The sequence below is a fragment of the Ambystoma mexicanum genome, chromosome 7p, assembly GCF_040938575.1.
Source record: "Ambystoma mexicanum isolate Mex_15411 chromosome 7p, UKY_AmexF1_1, whole genome shotgun sequence".
Taxonomy (NCBI): Eukaryota; Metazoa; Chordata; class Amphibia; order Caudata; family Ambystomatidae; genus Ambystoma; species Ambystoma mexicanum.
The window spans coordinates 867,099,544-867,114,985 of record NC_090939.1 but is presented as its reverse complement, the minus strand read 5'-3'; the positions used below and the strand labels follow the sequence as shown (position 1 = coordinate 867,114,985).

Below are 15,442 nucleotides of genomic sequence, written 5' to 3'. Positions count from 1 at the left end.
GTTTCTACTTGAAACATCCTATCCAAATCTGGATGTCGTAATACTGGAGCTGTGGTAAATGCCATTTTTAGTTCTTGAAAAGCCTTTTCCGCCCCCACATCCGAACAAAAACTTGTTGCTTTTCTTAATAACCTTGTTATCGGTTATCTGAGAAAAATTAGTAATGAATCGTCTATAGAAATTGGCGAACCCCAAAAAAGATTGAATATCTTTGACAAACTGGGGTTTGGGCCAGTCCAGGACTGCTTGCACCTTGCTTTTGTCCATAATTATCCCTTCTGGGGTCAAAATGAAACCCAAAAACTCCACTCTTTTCACATGAAAGGCACATTTTTCCAATTTCACATATAACTGATGTCCTTGCAATTTCTTTAACACTGCCCTTACATGGTTCACATGCTGTTCTTGTGAATTAGAATAAATTAGAATGTCATCAATATATACAATAACAAAAATGTCCAAAAACTCACTCAAAACCTCCTGCATAAAAAATTGAAATGCCGCAGGAGCATTACACAAACCAAAAGGCATAACCAAATATTCAAACAGTCCAAACTTAGTTCTAAATGCAGTTTTCCACTCATCACCTTTTTTGACACAAATCAAATGATAAGCTCGACGTAAATCAAGTTTTGTGTATACCACTGCTGTTTTCACTTGATCCAGCAATCCAGAAATTAAAGGGAGTGGATATCTGTTTTTTACTGTCACTTTGTTCAAGGCACGATAATCAATACACGTCCTCAACGTACCTTCTTTTTTAGGCACAAAAAACAATGGAGATGAGACTGGTGATGTGGAATGTCGAATGAATCCTTTCTTTAACATATCATCCAAATACTCTCTCGGATGTTGGTTTTACGGTTTTTGTTAATGCATAGATTCTGATACATGGCAGTTTAGCCCCGGGTTCTAACTCTATAACACAGTCATATTGTCTATGGGGAGGCAATTGTTCCGCTCCTCCTTTGTCAAACACATTTGCAAACTCTTGATATTGAGCCAGAACCTGTAACCCCACAGCCCCCACCACTTGCACTGCCCGTGGCTGATCTGCCAAAAACAATGCAGGACTCACCTCCTCTTCAATGTGACCAATGCATTCTGGATTCTCAAAAAAAATCTCTCTAGCTACCCAATCAATTCTTGGATTATGCTGAGTCAACCAAGGAATTCCTAAAATAAGACCAAATTGGGGAGCTGCAATTAGATCCAGTACAATGTCCTCCACATGTCCAGACTGGCACCACATTTCTATGGGTTGAGTTTGTTGACAAATGGGTCCTGAAATTAAAGGCGACCCATCCACCGATTGCACCCCTTCTACCTGAGTCTTTTCTCACAATGGTAACCCCAGTCTTTTGGCCAAATCAATGTCAATAAAGTTTCCTGTTGCCCCTGAATCTATCATGGCTGACACCATCTGTTTTGTACAAGCAAAAAAATAAAGTTACCAAGATATACAAATGAGCATTACCTTTTCGTGAAGTATTTGCTACCCAAGTGGGGAACTTTTCAACCACTGAGCCTGACACCTGTGTTCCCCCTAAGGCCGGCCCAATCCTTTTCCCGACTCGCTTTTGCTCTTATCTCCACCACCTATCTTCTTGGGGGTATTTGGACAAGTATGAATATAATGTCCAAGTTGACCACAGTACAAAAACAAATTATTAACCTTCCTCTGCTCCTTTTCTATAGCCGATAAAGGTCCCCTCAACCCTCCAATCTGCATAGGTTCCCCTTCACCGTTTCTGTTCACCCTTCCTCTATCCAATCGTACAAAAGGTACCACCTCTGGTTTTTTCCTATCTCCTTTTCGTTCATTCATCCTATGGTCCAACCTTAATGCCAAATCAATCATAGCTGTACATGTGTTGGGCTGAGGCTCCACCTGTGCCATAGCGTCTTTTAATTCTTCTTTCAATCCCTGATAGAATAAAACTGTCTGTTTATTTTCTGGCCAATCTGTTTCAATTACCAGTCTATTGAAGTGTGTCACATAAGAAACCAAATCCCTGGTACCCTGTTTTAGTGCCAATAACTCCTTGTCTTGTGCCAATGACACTTCCCTTCGGTCAAATAATCGACCAAATTCTGCCAGAAAATTATCCCAATTATACAATAATGGATCATCTTTCTGTACCAATGTAATGCCCAAGCGGCCGCATCTCCTGTTAGATATGAAATCACAAAGGCAGTTCTTGCTTGAATAGTCTCAAAGGCCGATGGTTTACACAGGAAATGTAACCTACACTGGGTCAAGAACGTCATGTATTTTTTTGGATCCCCAGAAAATCTTTCAGGTGCAGCCAATGGTACACTACTGGGAGCTTGAACCACCACAGTGGGCGTTCTTGTTCCTGCTCTACTAGTAGAGGACCCTGCTTCCTCTAAAGGAGTCCCTTGTGCTACCAATCCTTGTACTTGATTCTTCAGGGTACTAGATTCCTGTCTGACATGTATCAATTCCACCTGAATCTCCTGAAGTGCCTTTAGCACTTCCGCTAACGAGGGAGGGTTATCCATTTGGCCTGGGTGGTTCAGTAATCCCGAAATCGGGGGCTGTTGATTCTGTCACAACTGAACTTAAGGGAGGAGGATTTCAATCCCCTCTCCCGAACCACAGAAGCCGAATGGATCGACCCCTCCCACCGTGGTTGGCACGGGCGCCTGGATGTTCGAATTACAGGTAGCCACGTGGCAGCCAATGGGGGGAAGAAGGAGTTAGGGAAAGGGGATGGACCAATAAAGGGAAGGATGGGAAGACAACAAGACATAAAACGACAAAAGACCCCTACAATTCCTGACTAGATAGCTTAATACTCCTGCAACCTGACCTGACTCTATCTTCAGTAATTCATTAACACATAACACGCCACCCTACACAAATCGTGAGCAAACATGGATTAGCACAACATAATGCACATAGAAAGGCGCTTTTCTCCATTTGGGAAAAGAGAATAACTAGAAATGACTTAAAACCATAATACACTGATAATGAACAGAGAACATTGAGACGTTCACATGCCTCACAAAACATGGATTAACACAATACACTGCACATAGAAAAAACTTAATAACTGGAAATGCGGATTAGAAGAGTTGAATTTTCCCTGGTGCTTAGAACGTGAGGTAAGCAATGTGCCGGCTACCAGACTGGAATTTATCTTGCCCAAAAACCAAGGATTTATGTGCCTGCACTTAACTTTTGGTCCGGACGTTTTCCTCAGACGTCCAGACATAAATACTTGAATCTTTTGATTTACTCCATGTTAATGCCGTAAACCGGCCAAGTAAACAAACATAGAAAAACTTAACTGATGGTCCGGGAGCCTACTGCGGCTGACCCGGACCTGTAGCTCTGGAGCAGATTAAGGAGCGTGTGCCGCAGCACCCCGGGATATAAAGATGCCTTGCGACATAACCGGCGTGATTCCTTCCCGCCACTCGCTTACACCTTCAGCGTTCCTGCTTCGCTCCTGCTGCCGTCGCCGCCGCCGCCCATGCTCTCCAACATTAATCAACAGCACATGAGCACGGGCGGGCGGCCGTTAAGAGCCCAATCCCTAATTGCAAAGTGCAGGCAGCTGAGTACCGACAGGCCCAAGGAACTACACATTTCCCCATGCCTGCTGGGAATTGTAGTTTTGAGATATGCCGTACCTGCTTCCTCCTGCACCACTGGCCCTTATTCCTGACAGGTTATGTTAATCTTAAATTGATTTATACCACGCACCGCTACCATTTGCATGGTCTCCAGCTCACGTGGCTCTGTAAGAAAGTGGTTTGGGTAGGTTAGTGACGGAAGAGGGGGTAGGATAGAGGTTGTGCTCTTTTTCTGGTGCTTGCAGAACCTGGAGAAACTGGCTTCTCTGCATGTCGGCTTTCTGAATGTGTTTGGATTGTGCGCACTGGGGTCATTGTATTCGGTCACACAACTTGTGTCTGGGTTGTTTGTTTGCAGCAGTTTGTTCTTTTGGTGGATGTGTGGCTTGTGTGTTTTGTGTGTGGTAGGGCTAGTCAGTTAAGCCGTGTGAGGTACGTGTGGGGCATGCTGGAGAGGACCAAGAGCAGGTTGGTTAGTGGTAAGTGCAGTGTGGTTGTTTTATTGTTGGTTCCAGGATCTGGACTGTCACTTGGTTGTTTTTGGTCTGCGGTGATAGTTGTGGGAGGTTCCCTTTTTTATGCTAGTCTCTGTGAGTTGAATGGACAGGTTTTTAGTTGTTTTCAGAAGGTAACGTGATCTTCTGTCATTCTTATTTACTTCTGGATTGAGTTCCATAAATTACCTATTAGACGGGAGAATGTGGTTTCGAATTTCCTTTTTTCATAGTGTTTTGTTTCGATTTGGAGGTCGTTGCATGATCATGGGTTTCTTCCTGGTTGGTAGCGGGTGATTTTGGCCATGAGGCCTTCAGCTCCTTGTCCGTGTAGTAATTTGTGAGCGATGCAGGGGGCTCTGAAGTTAATGCATTTTTTTACTGGTAGCCACTGTAGGCTTCTCAGGGCTGGTGTGATGTGGTGTCTTATGTTTAGTCTCAGGAGTATACTTGCAGCACAAATCTTGGATGTGTATGTACTAAGGAGATGATTATGAGGGTTCTCTGTGGGAAGAAGTATTGTAGGATTCCTCTACTGCATTTATTTGTGGTTCTAGTGAGAGTCTGGAAGATGCTTCTGGTTTGGTTCCCATGCCTGGTGGCCAGTTCAGTTATATGTCTGTGGCATTATATTATGGGAAAGATCATTATTTCGGTTTTGGTTGGGTTTAGTTTGAGATTGTTCATTGTCATCTAGGTGTATGTGTCCGTGAGGCATTTGTTGGTGCTGTTTGGGTCTTGGGTTGAGGTTATCTTGAAGATGAGTTGGGTATGTGACCTAGCAGTTCGGGCTGGACTGTCCCTTTTGGGGTAGGACCAAGCCTGATTTGCATATGGTTTTTCCCCTTCTGTAATGGCTTGGCAGGCTGAAAAACGATGGTCTGGAGGGTTGCCCAGAGCTTTCCCCGTGGTTATGATTAATTCAAAACCTTCCAGCCATCACCTTTCTGTTTTGCCAAAGTCACCCCGAGTGGGACGGGTATGCCCAGATGTGGGTCCCGAGTCTGCCGGGCCTAGAGACCCAAGCTACTCCTCACTGATGATGCCCAACAAGGCTGAAACATGTCTGGGGATGCTTGTGGGCTCGTGCAGAAAGGATGTGACCTAGCCATAACCTTTCTGTTTTGCCGATGAGTTGGGTATCATCTGCGTAGTTGTAGGTGGTCAGTCTGTGGGTTTGAATGGGGGGAAATGTACATGTTGAATAGGAGTGGGGAGAAGCTAGAACATTGTGGTCCTCCGAAGGAGATGTTTTTGGTGTTGGATGTAAATGGCAGTAGGTACGTTCTTTCAGTTTAGTTAGTGAGGAAAGAATTTAGCCATTGTAGAGCAGTGTCTTTTATGCCTCATTCCTCCTTTATCTGGATTAGTGTGTTGTGTCCGATTGTGTCAAAGACGGCTGATATGTCCAGAAGTATGAGGGGTGAGCGGGTGCTGCTATGTGTATTTATTGTTATGCCATCCCATATGGATAGTAGTGCCGATTGTGTTCCTCTCATGGGTATGAAGCCGACTTGGGAGTGGTCGAGTGTTCTGTGGCTTTATATGTGGTTGAGTAGGATTTAGTAGATGTGTTTCTCTAATAGTTTCACTGGATAGGGTAGATTCGATATAGGTCGGTAGTTGGTTGGATCTTCTGCACTTCCTGTTTCATTTTTAAGGAGGGACTTGATGTATTCTGATTTGAAGGCTTTAGGTACTATTCCCGTGTTTAGGGATAGGTTAATTAGTAGCCGGAAGTATGATGCTGGGATTCTGTGGTTGAGGATTTCTTTGAAGATGCCCAGTGGGCATGGGTCACTCTTGGGATCCAGCGAGGGTGGTGTCTTCTATTCGTTTGTTGAAAGCTTCTTCATCTATGGGTTTGAATTGGTCCAGTGTTGCTGCGGATGGTGGTGTGCTGATTATTGGTGGTTCCGTATTTGTGTTTATTGTTGCATGGCTTGCATCAATAGTCTGTTGAATTGTTCCTAGTTTTGATTTCTTTGATGATTTTGAATAGTTCTTTTTGTGGGTTTGTTGCCGATTGAATTCTCGTGGTGTAGTATGCTTTTTTTGCTTGAAGGACTGCTTATTTGTTCAATCTGAGCTGTCATTGGTATTTCATTTTGTACGATTCATTCGAATGGTTTCTCCATAGTTTTTCCAGTTTGCGGTTTATTTTTCTTTGTCCCCTCAGTGTTTCTGTGAACCATCTTGCTGCCTTTTTTTTGCAGTGGTTTTGAAGGGTTTTGCTGGTGATAATTGGTCTAGGGCCTCTGTAATCCAGGCGTCAACATTTTTTCAGCTGAGTTTGGAGTCATCGGGGGTCATTACGAGTTTGGTGGTATGCTGTTGGTAAATCCAATGGGCTACCACCAAATGGTAATGCTGTTACTACCACTTTGTCTGGCGGAATTACCGGCAGATTAGAAGTGGCAGCAAGGGTAGGTTAATCCCCATTCTCCCATAGGACTCCAGGGGCTTATTGCCAGTATTACCGGCACTGGTAATACCTGTGCCGGTAATACTTGCTGTTTTTTGCTGGGGGATACAGAATTACCTCCAGTCCTTGGCTGGAGGTAATTCTGGCCACACCATCAGCAAATTTGCAGTTTGCCGGTCCGGAAACGTGCCGGTAAACGTTATTACTGTCATGATAATTCTGGACCGGTAAACTTGTAATGACCCCCAATGTTTCATTTCAGAGCACAGTCAAAATCTAAAACAGATATCAAGCTTCAGTGGACTCCCGAGTTCAACACAGTTTCTAACTTCAGTGTGCAGCAAGGTTTAAAACAGGTATCAACTTTAGAGGGCACCTGGGTTTGACACAATGGTAGTTACGTAGAATGGTAAACTTGAAGTAGTGGCATGGTTACTGGGGTTCACCACAGGCTGCGCCACTGGATCCTGCCAACTTACCTTATTGTTGCTGAAGAGGTGCTTTGTATTGTGCCCAGGGCGGAGAGGCATGTGCCTTGGGGAGGTGCTCTTTGTCTGGCCTTTAGCTGGCTGTCAGGGCAAGGCTGCTCTAGGAGGGTATCTGAAGTAAGGTTGTTCCAGTCACATGGCTGGCCCCACAGACCAGTCCGTCTCCAGATGGGCGGGCAGAGGGAGAAACGGACCTGGGAGGGGACTGGAAGGAGTTGAGGGGGTGAGGAATGGGTTTAGGTCACAGGGAAACAAAGAGAATGAAAATAAGTGGAAGACAGCAGCGCTTATCAAGAAGGTGCAGAGCCTTACGAGATGGCAAATTCAAAGGCAGTAGGACTTAAACAATGGCAAACGTCAGAGTCAGCAGAACCCAGTACAGTGGCAAAATTCAAATGGCAGCATGACTCAGCACAGTGGCAATATTCAAATTTCAGCAGGACTCAGGACAGTGTCAAAAATCAAATGACAGCAGGCCTGAGCACTGCAGAAAGGCATCAATGGCCATATTCAAGTAGTGGCAAGGTATCAGGAGAGGTGGTCGGTCAAAATACCGAAAATAAAATCTCGAATTGCAAAAAGCACGAAACAAAAATCTCGAAAAAAAAAATATCGAATTTTTTATTTATTTATTTATATGTGTTTTTGGGGTCAGGTAAGTAAAAAAAGGGGTAAAATAAAAAAAAAATGAAAAAAGGAGGGTTGGGGGGAACACCCCATTTTGAAAAAAAAAACGCATTGAAAAAAAAATTCGATATTTTTTTTTTCGAGATTTTAAATTCGTGCTTTTTGTTTTCGAGATTTTACTTTTCGAGATTTTGACTATAAACCATCAGGAGAACAAAACTGGCTGTGTCCCCAATTCTTCCCACCTATGGAAGTGACCTTTGCCTGTTGTCCTTCGCTGCTCCGCAGACAAGGTAGCCCTGGGGCTCTCGGTGAAGATGGCTTCCTACAAGCCTTGACCAATCATGCTGCGGAGGGGCGGGAGTGGGTAGGTGCAGGTAGAGGGATACTAAGAGGGAGGGGAAAGAAGGCAAACACACGGAGGCGCTGGGGCCTACCTGGTAAGCTAAGTTGGAATGTGGCCCCAGGGTCTGAAAAAAAAACGTACCAGCAGTGCCGGAGGGTGATGCTGTATGCATAGGGGCTGCGCCCCAAAAAGGACCTGTCTACACACTGGGGCCAAGTCGTTATAAGTGAAGTATAATAGCAATAACTACCATATGTTCTGAGTACTAAAACATATTTTGCAACTACCTGGTAAAAAATGGTACTCCAGGGTCATGCAACGATACCAGCAGGTAAATAGTTTGAGCACCGGGCATATGAAAGTGCCTGACAAAGGACTATATCATGAATATTTATCAGCCGAAACTATTGGCTTTGTCAAAGCTTGTTTCTCATTTGGCCAATCTTGGTAGATAACCCACAATGCAATTGTAGGCATACCAGTCCCCACAATGCCATGGCAAACAGCTTCCTTCCAATGGATACACAGCCTTGCCTGGAGCTGAAATTAGAATTGATGCTGATAAGCTGATATCATTATGTCTTGTTTTGTATATCGCTTGCTACCCCAACCCTCACGTGTACTAACACTGGTAAATCATGTACGCAACTGCCCTGAGCACTGTTTTACGAGGAGAGAGAGCGAACCGAAGTGGCCGACTCTTGCTGGGTTTGCATGGAGCTAGTAGACACATATCACACCAATACGAACCATTATTTTCTGAGAATAATAACACAGATTTACATGTTGCCCTTACTAATGCAATGTATTACTTAGTCACAGAAACCCTGTGGTAGAGCAGTCTTCAAACTGTGGGGGCTACCCCCATAGGGGGGCCCGAAGTATGTCTGTGGAATGGATGAAGTGTGAGGCCCTTTAAAAAGAGTGTACAGTGAGTTCTTTTAAGAGAAAATGTAAGCAGTTTTGTATTTTTACTCAAGAGAGGACTCAGCATAAAAAGGTTTAGCTGCCGCTCTAGCCTGTGGCTTAATGGAACACCGACTTCCTCCCTCCTGTAGGCCTCTAAATGGGCAACCATGGGCACCCGACGACGAATGGCTGGACACTTATGAGAGTGCGGTTAGACTAATATGCCTGGTATTAATATATCCAAACCACCATGAATGCCTCATTTTACGGCACTTTTTTCAGCACACACACTATTTCCACATGGACGTCATTTAGGGGTCGACAGGGTTCGCAACTACGACCCCTGAGGTCTCCCTTGCTACCCATGTGGTCTCCCTCGCTAACCCTAAAACAATAGGAAAAAAAACCCACTTTAAAAAAAAAATAGTTTTTACGCATTGAGGTTCATGGGCTGTGAACATCAGCATGTGGATCTTTGTTTCTGGAGTGGCTGGTATTCTGATGGCTATAGCCAGTAAGATAGCTCAGTGGGTTGAGCGCTAGCTGCTGCAATGTGTGGGTGATTTATTAAACATGAAGCGCTGAAGCGTAAATGCTATATAATAACACATCATTATCTTTGGCCATGAACGTCTGCTTGCATTCACATTGATTTGGTAATATGGGCCTATACACACAGATATTAACGATACATATGGTGATCCATTCTTGTATGAAATGTATATCACTTTACAGTGATATCGTAACCATAGTTTTCGTAATGCACTCAGAAACAATGCTTTGTGATGACAATTCCTGTTTTGTCGTAGGGTGAAAGGTCGTGTTCCACCGCTTCCTGTGATGTCACTTCGGGGTGGGGTCAATCAGAGGTCAAGAGTTATGTGATGTCATTTCTGCTACCCCTGGAATTTTGGTGAAATGACGTCCCTGTATTTACAACATGGGATTTTGCACAAGGATGCTGCACGCTGCACTTCCACAAATGTGGCGACTAAGCAAAGTTAAATTAAAAACATCCTAAGATATTTGTGTTACCGCAGGCGGCTCGTCCACGCGTTCCATTCTCTGATTTCTTTCTGCAGCTGAGCAATCATGGATCCAACTCCCCGAGGGCTATGGATGAGCTCCAGAGTGTACCGGGCATCCACATTCATTGTGTTTCAGGCATTCTTTTAGATTTGTATTATTATTTAATTTTATTGCATTTTTTATATTTTCATTTTATATAATTTCCTTTTTCATTTATGAATACAGAGAAACGTCCTGAAGCTTCTGTAGTAGATGCTGAGGGTCTTTGTGCAGACCCCTGCACTGCATGAAAGCATGCTGTGAATTTGATTGACATCAAACACCATCTCACTTGAGGCAACAATGCAGCTGGGTGCCAGTCTGAACTCAGCTGAATAATTGTCTTGACGTGTCTCCATGCCGGAGAAGTAATATTTCAGCCTGTCATGTCACATCTGGAAATTGCATAACAGCAAACGCTAGGAATTAACGTGAAAAGGAATGACGGCAAGTCGGGTTTTATACTGTGAGCTTAGTGTTAAATGGCGCCTAGTGTGGAGTCTGCACAGGCCCCTTTGCATTGCAGTGTTTATTTATTTATTTTTAAAGCACTCACTGCAGCCCACAGGCATCTAGGCGCTGTTACAGGAATTGTTTGTTTTTTAGTTGTGTTATTGTTTTTTTATCTTAGTTGCGTAATGCGCTTAAATACCCAGAGGTTTCTAAGCACAGACCCGGGGATCGAACCTGTGTTGCTTCGTCGTCTTGCTTCCAAGGCAAGCACGTTGCCGCTGAGATATCCTCCCGGGTCATGGGTTGCATCGGAAATATTGGAAGTAGCTCTTGCCAGCTGTATCAATGCAGAATACGTTCAACTCATGTGAATTGTTGCAAATAAGGCTGACTAGGTGATCGGGTGTGGGTCTGATTCATAAAGATGTGCTTAAGAGAATCTCAGATTTGCTCCTGCTTCCTCATACCTGATGCACAAAGTGCAAAAGTGCAGCACATCCGTGGCAGTCGGGAGCACATATGAGATTCGCTTGATCACATTTGTGTAGCTCTCCTTTGTACATGGGTCCCTGAAGGATGCTCCAGGGAATTCCAGATTTGCTCCAGTTTAAGTGTTTGTGAATATGGTGTAAGGCAGCTCGAGCAAATTTGCACAGCTCAGGTCATGATTTGCTCCAGGGCAAATGTTTGTGAAAAGATGTGAATGTACGGACGGGAGCCTGCGAGGGACAGCCGGAATTTGCCTCTGTGCTTGCATGAATGTATGCTCTCAGTGTGAAAGGTGTCTCTTGAAGGAACGGTGGTAAGAATGTGAAACAATCTAACACAATTAGAAGCAGCCTTTGCGGGGGTCCTTTGGGACACCTGCCTGAAACCATAATCGCTGAAGCCCGAGTCACAAAGTGAAATTGATCTTCCATGGAAGGACTTTACTTCTGCGTACAGTAACTGCCTACATAGAGGAGGCGATGATACTTATCCATTTTCTTGAGAGTTCCAAGCAAGGGGGTGTTCCCAATTGACACTTGTTGCAGTAGTGAATCACTATTTCCTTTTTGTATTTTACAATTGGAACATCTTCAGTATAATGGAAAATGCAGCTGCACTACCACCAAGAAAGTAGAAGAAGAGCCAGGAGGATAGCTCTGGGGCAACGCGTTGGTCTTGGAAGCAAAATAACAGCCTAGCAACACAGGTTCAAGTCCCGTGCTTGGAGACTGGTCCCTGGTATTAAGTGCGTTATACAAGAATAATTAATACTGATTAAAAACAAACACTACGGTGTTGCGCGTGAGTGACATTGGAGCATATCTGATGAGGAGCAGCTACATGCCTCTGCAGGAAATCCCGCCACCCTATTTTCTATATGTTGGAAGTCTGAAATTGTGCTGTGTTTGACACCAGCAGTTGTGCCAATACCACAGCGTATATTCGCAAGAAGATACCAATTAAGACAAGCTTATCGAATGTATCCCCGAAGAGATGGGAACTCCCTGAAGGATTATGAAAAAGAGCAAAGAACAAAGTCTCTGATGTCATAAGAGAATATGGACGACGTCCCAGAACGTTAACTGAAGAGGATGTATGGATCTTATAGAAACTAATGACAAAGTAAAGGAATCAAGTGAACTTTTAAATGCGAAAAGAAGATTACACGTGCATGAAGCACTGCAGAGAATCAACCGTTCAATAATTGTAGAGATGCTGAAATGGAAGGTAGACTAATTTATCATAGAAGCTGGCTATATGTAGTGAATAGAATGCAGACGGAGTCGCCATTGTATAGAAACTGGACATCGGTATGATGAATTTTAGTAAACCAGGATCCATGAAGAAGGAAGGGAGAATTGTGTCGTAGCAAGAATAAGTTGAACCGTGGAGCTGCATGGTGAGGCTGTCTTGCCTGGAGTCAATACTGAAGCAGCCAAGCTTGGTTATCTATTCTTGAAAGCAGTGACCATGCGAAGGATGTATCATCTCTTGTTAAGGTGCAAAGAAAGAACACCAAGAGTGCCAAGTTGTATTCATTTAAGACATTTAAAACCTTAAAAATGGACCAAATCGTGGTCTCCTGTCACGTGAGCCCAGGCTGAAAATAGAGTTGAACTTGGAGTTCTAGAACAACGATAGTGAGTGCCCGCACTCCCATGTATTCTCAGAGACAAGGATACTAAGGATACTTTGTAAGGCCAAGTTCAAAGACAATCGACATGGCAGAAGGCATGGGCGATGAGGGATGTTGGGCTAATTGGGGGGGGTGATAGAGTCAAGCCCACCTCCTTGCACCTAGGTCTGGGCTTATGTGCTGCTAAGTGAACCGAATGTTCCAGACATGGCACAAGCATGCCAACCAATTGTAGAAGGCTGTATAACGAATGACCTCATAGTTTGAAGACCAATTGAAAACCGTGTACTTAATGGTTTTGAAGATGACATGTTTTAGAGGTAGGCATATGTTGTCCACCTGACAGTCGGCAGCCAATCACAATCCTAGGTCCTATGTAATGTATATTTAGATGTTCGCCTTAACCCTAAGCCTATCACAATCCCTAGTAGGTTTTTCATTATTTGCCACGTAGGATGACGTCACCTCTGATGTATTTTTAGTATATAATCTTTTTTTTGTGAAAAGATTGCTGAGAGAAATCAGGTGAACGTCCGTTGATGTTCGTTGTAACTCCCTGTTTTACATAATTGTTAATAAAACAGTACTTTGCCATCTTCCTAAGTTGGTTCGGTTGTTTGGACTCCGAGTTATTCTGTAAACCCATCCATTCCATGCACGTTACTAAAGGGCCCTAAGCTCATATCTCTCTTTTTATTGTCCAAAATGACCATTTTGCTAACAAACCTCACCATTATTTAGCCTCATGTTATCTCTGACCCGCTGCTAATGTAGCTCTATGAAACACTATTAATTTGCCACCTTTCTCTTTGTCATTCAAGGACAGGCAGTGGGCCTCATTCCGAGTATGTCGGTCTGGAAATAAGGGTTCAGGTAGCTACGTACTGGAAACCTTTCCGGAATGCCATATTACAACGATGTTGGCACGGGCCGCGGCTTCCCCAGCAGGCCTGACCTGCCAGGTTTTCAGGCCCCTACCGGCATGGTGGTCACGGAAGCACCAGCACTGTTGGCAATGGTGCCTTGTGCCTGCGTGTCCCCATTTCCATGGAGCCCATGGGACTCCATGGAAATGGGAATTTACCATTACCACTGCCAATTGTGATACCCCGGTGACACCGGGATATCAGGTGGTGGTAACGGTAATATGGAATTTGCGGCAACCAGCCGATAGCATCAACGGGTTACCACCAACCTCATATAGAGGGCCAATGTCTTTTTAACATGAACAGCAAATTCATGCTCCCGCCACAGGGCACCCAGGAATCTTGGGTTCAAGTATAAGAGTTGGAATATGCAAAATGAGAATTACAAAAAGCAGTATAGGAGCACAGCTCTCAAGGCACAGGAGATAAAGACAGTCTGGAAATCAATAAACTTGTAAACAGAACAATACCTATCCTTGCCTGCTTGTGGGAGATATGGGTGGTCATTCCGAGGTTGGAGGTAGCCATGGCGCTATTAGCACCATGGCTACCCCCTTACCGCATACCGGGCCCCGGGTTCCCTGAATGGGGAATTACCAGGCCATTCCAACCTTGGAGGACCCGGTATTTCCCCATTCAGGGAACCCATCCGCATTCCCATTCGAGCCCCCATAGGGCTCAATGGGAATGGGGACCATGCTAACAACGGGCACGTTAATAACGGGCCCGTTGTTAGCATGCTGGTCCTTTAGCGGCAGCCACTTAGGGGCGCCTGGTAAAACCAGACGCCCTTAGCGTGACCCGCTAAAGGACCTCATAATGCAGCGGTAAGGGGTTAACGGCACCGGCACCATTACCGGCGCCATTAACCCCTTACATCCAACCTCGTAATGACCCCCATGGAAGTGATGTACCCAGAGTGAGAGTCTGGCAGTGCCACATTTCCCCTGCGGCACTGCGCTCCTCCCTCTCTTTAATGTAGGTCCTGGGAAGAGGTATGTTCACTTTGGACCCAAGTACAGAGTTCAATTTCAGCAGAGCATGCTGGTGGGGTTCGACATTGAATGTACATTTAGAAGTGCTCATGCCACCCATCAGACAGGAAACTGCTTCCCCTTAGAAACATTTTTAACACACCATCATCATTTACAGAAGTTGTTTAAAACCTTTATCTGAGTCTGTCCCTAGCATGTTTGCGGATGCAATATCATGGCGATGCTAGATTATTTCTTTCTGAATGCCTCATTAGTCCATAGACTCCAGGAAATAACACTGTTATGCGCTTGGTTGCTGTACAAATCAATGATTGATAAATCAAGCGAATAAACAGAGGCCGTAGGGCTTTACGTAGATTGCCTTCCCCACCTCCAAGGACTGCAAACTATTTTCCAGGCTCCGGATCTGTAACATGGACTTTTTTAGGACCTTGAGAGCCTGCAGCTAGATTATTTGTCATTGTGTTCCAAGGGCGAATTTCATTCCGCTGCTCAATATTCATTTGCAAGAATAATATAAATTTCTTTATCAGATGGGCAATGTCTGATCTTTTTTTCATTGACGGGAGAATTTGGCATTTAGATTTCACAATGCTGCCTGACCCTGGTCTCGTGTTCAAATAGTATATGTCTGCTGGAGCTTCCTTTGAGGACGGCGTTAATGAGATGCTTCGTTAAAGCGCCACCCATGGTATTTTAATGGTCCTCTCCAACGCTCATTCATTGCCCAATGTGCTCCCAGTGACCCAGGGATCCCTCGGCCGCACGTGCAAACATTCAGATCTTCACCAGAGATCGAATTTGGTCAATTAATATCCAATAGCGAACTGCCCAGATCTCCACTCGACAAAATGGTGAAACCTCTTTGGATTCACAATTCTTTGCCTCTCTAAATCGATCACCCATAAGCTCATCCTTGTAGGACAATGATGTTCCAGCCATCTTGGAATGGGCCATTGTTTCACCAGTACTGAATAGGC

General features: G+C 44.4%; 1 protein-coding gene across 6 annotated transcripts in view; it reads left to right on the top strand.

Moving 5' to 3' along the window:
* The window catches only part of GLRA2 (glycine receptor alpha 2), a 979,311-nt gene that overhangs the window by 275,585 nt on the left and 688,284 nt on the right, over nt 1–15,442 (top strand). The gene's annotated exons all lie outside the window — the stretch shown is intronic.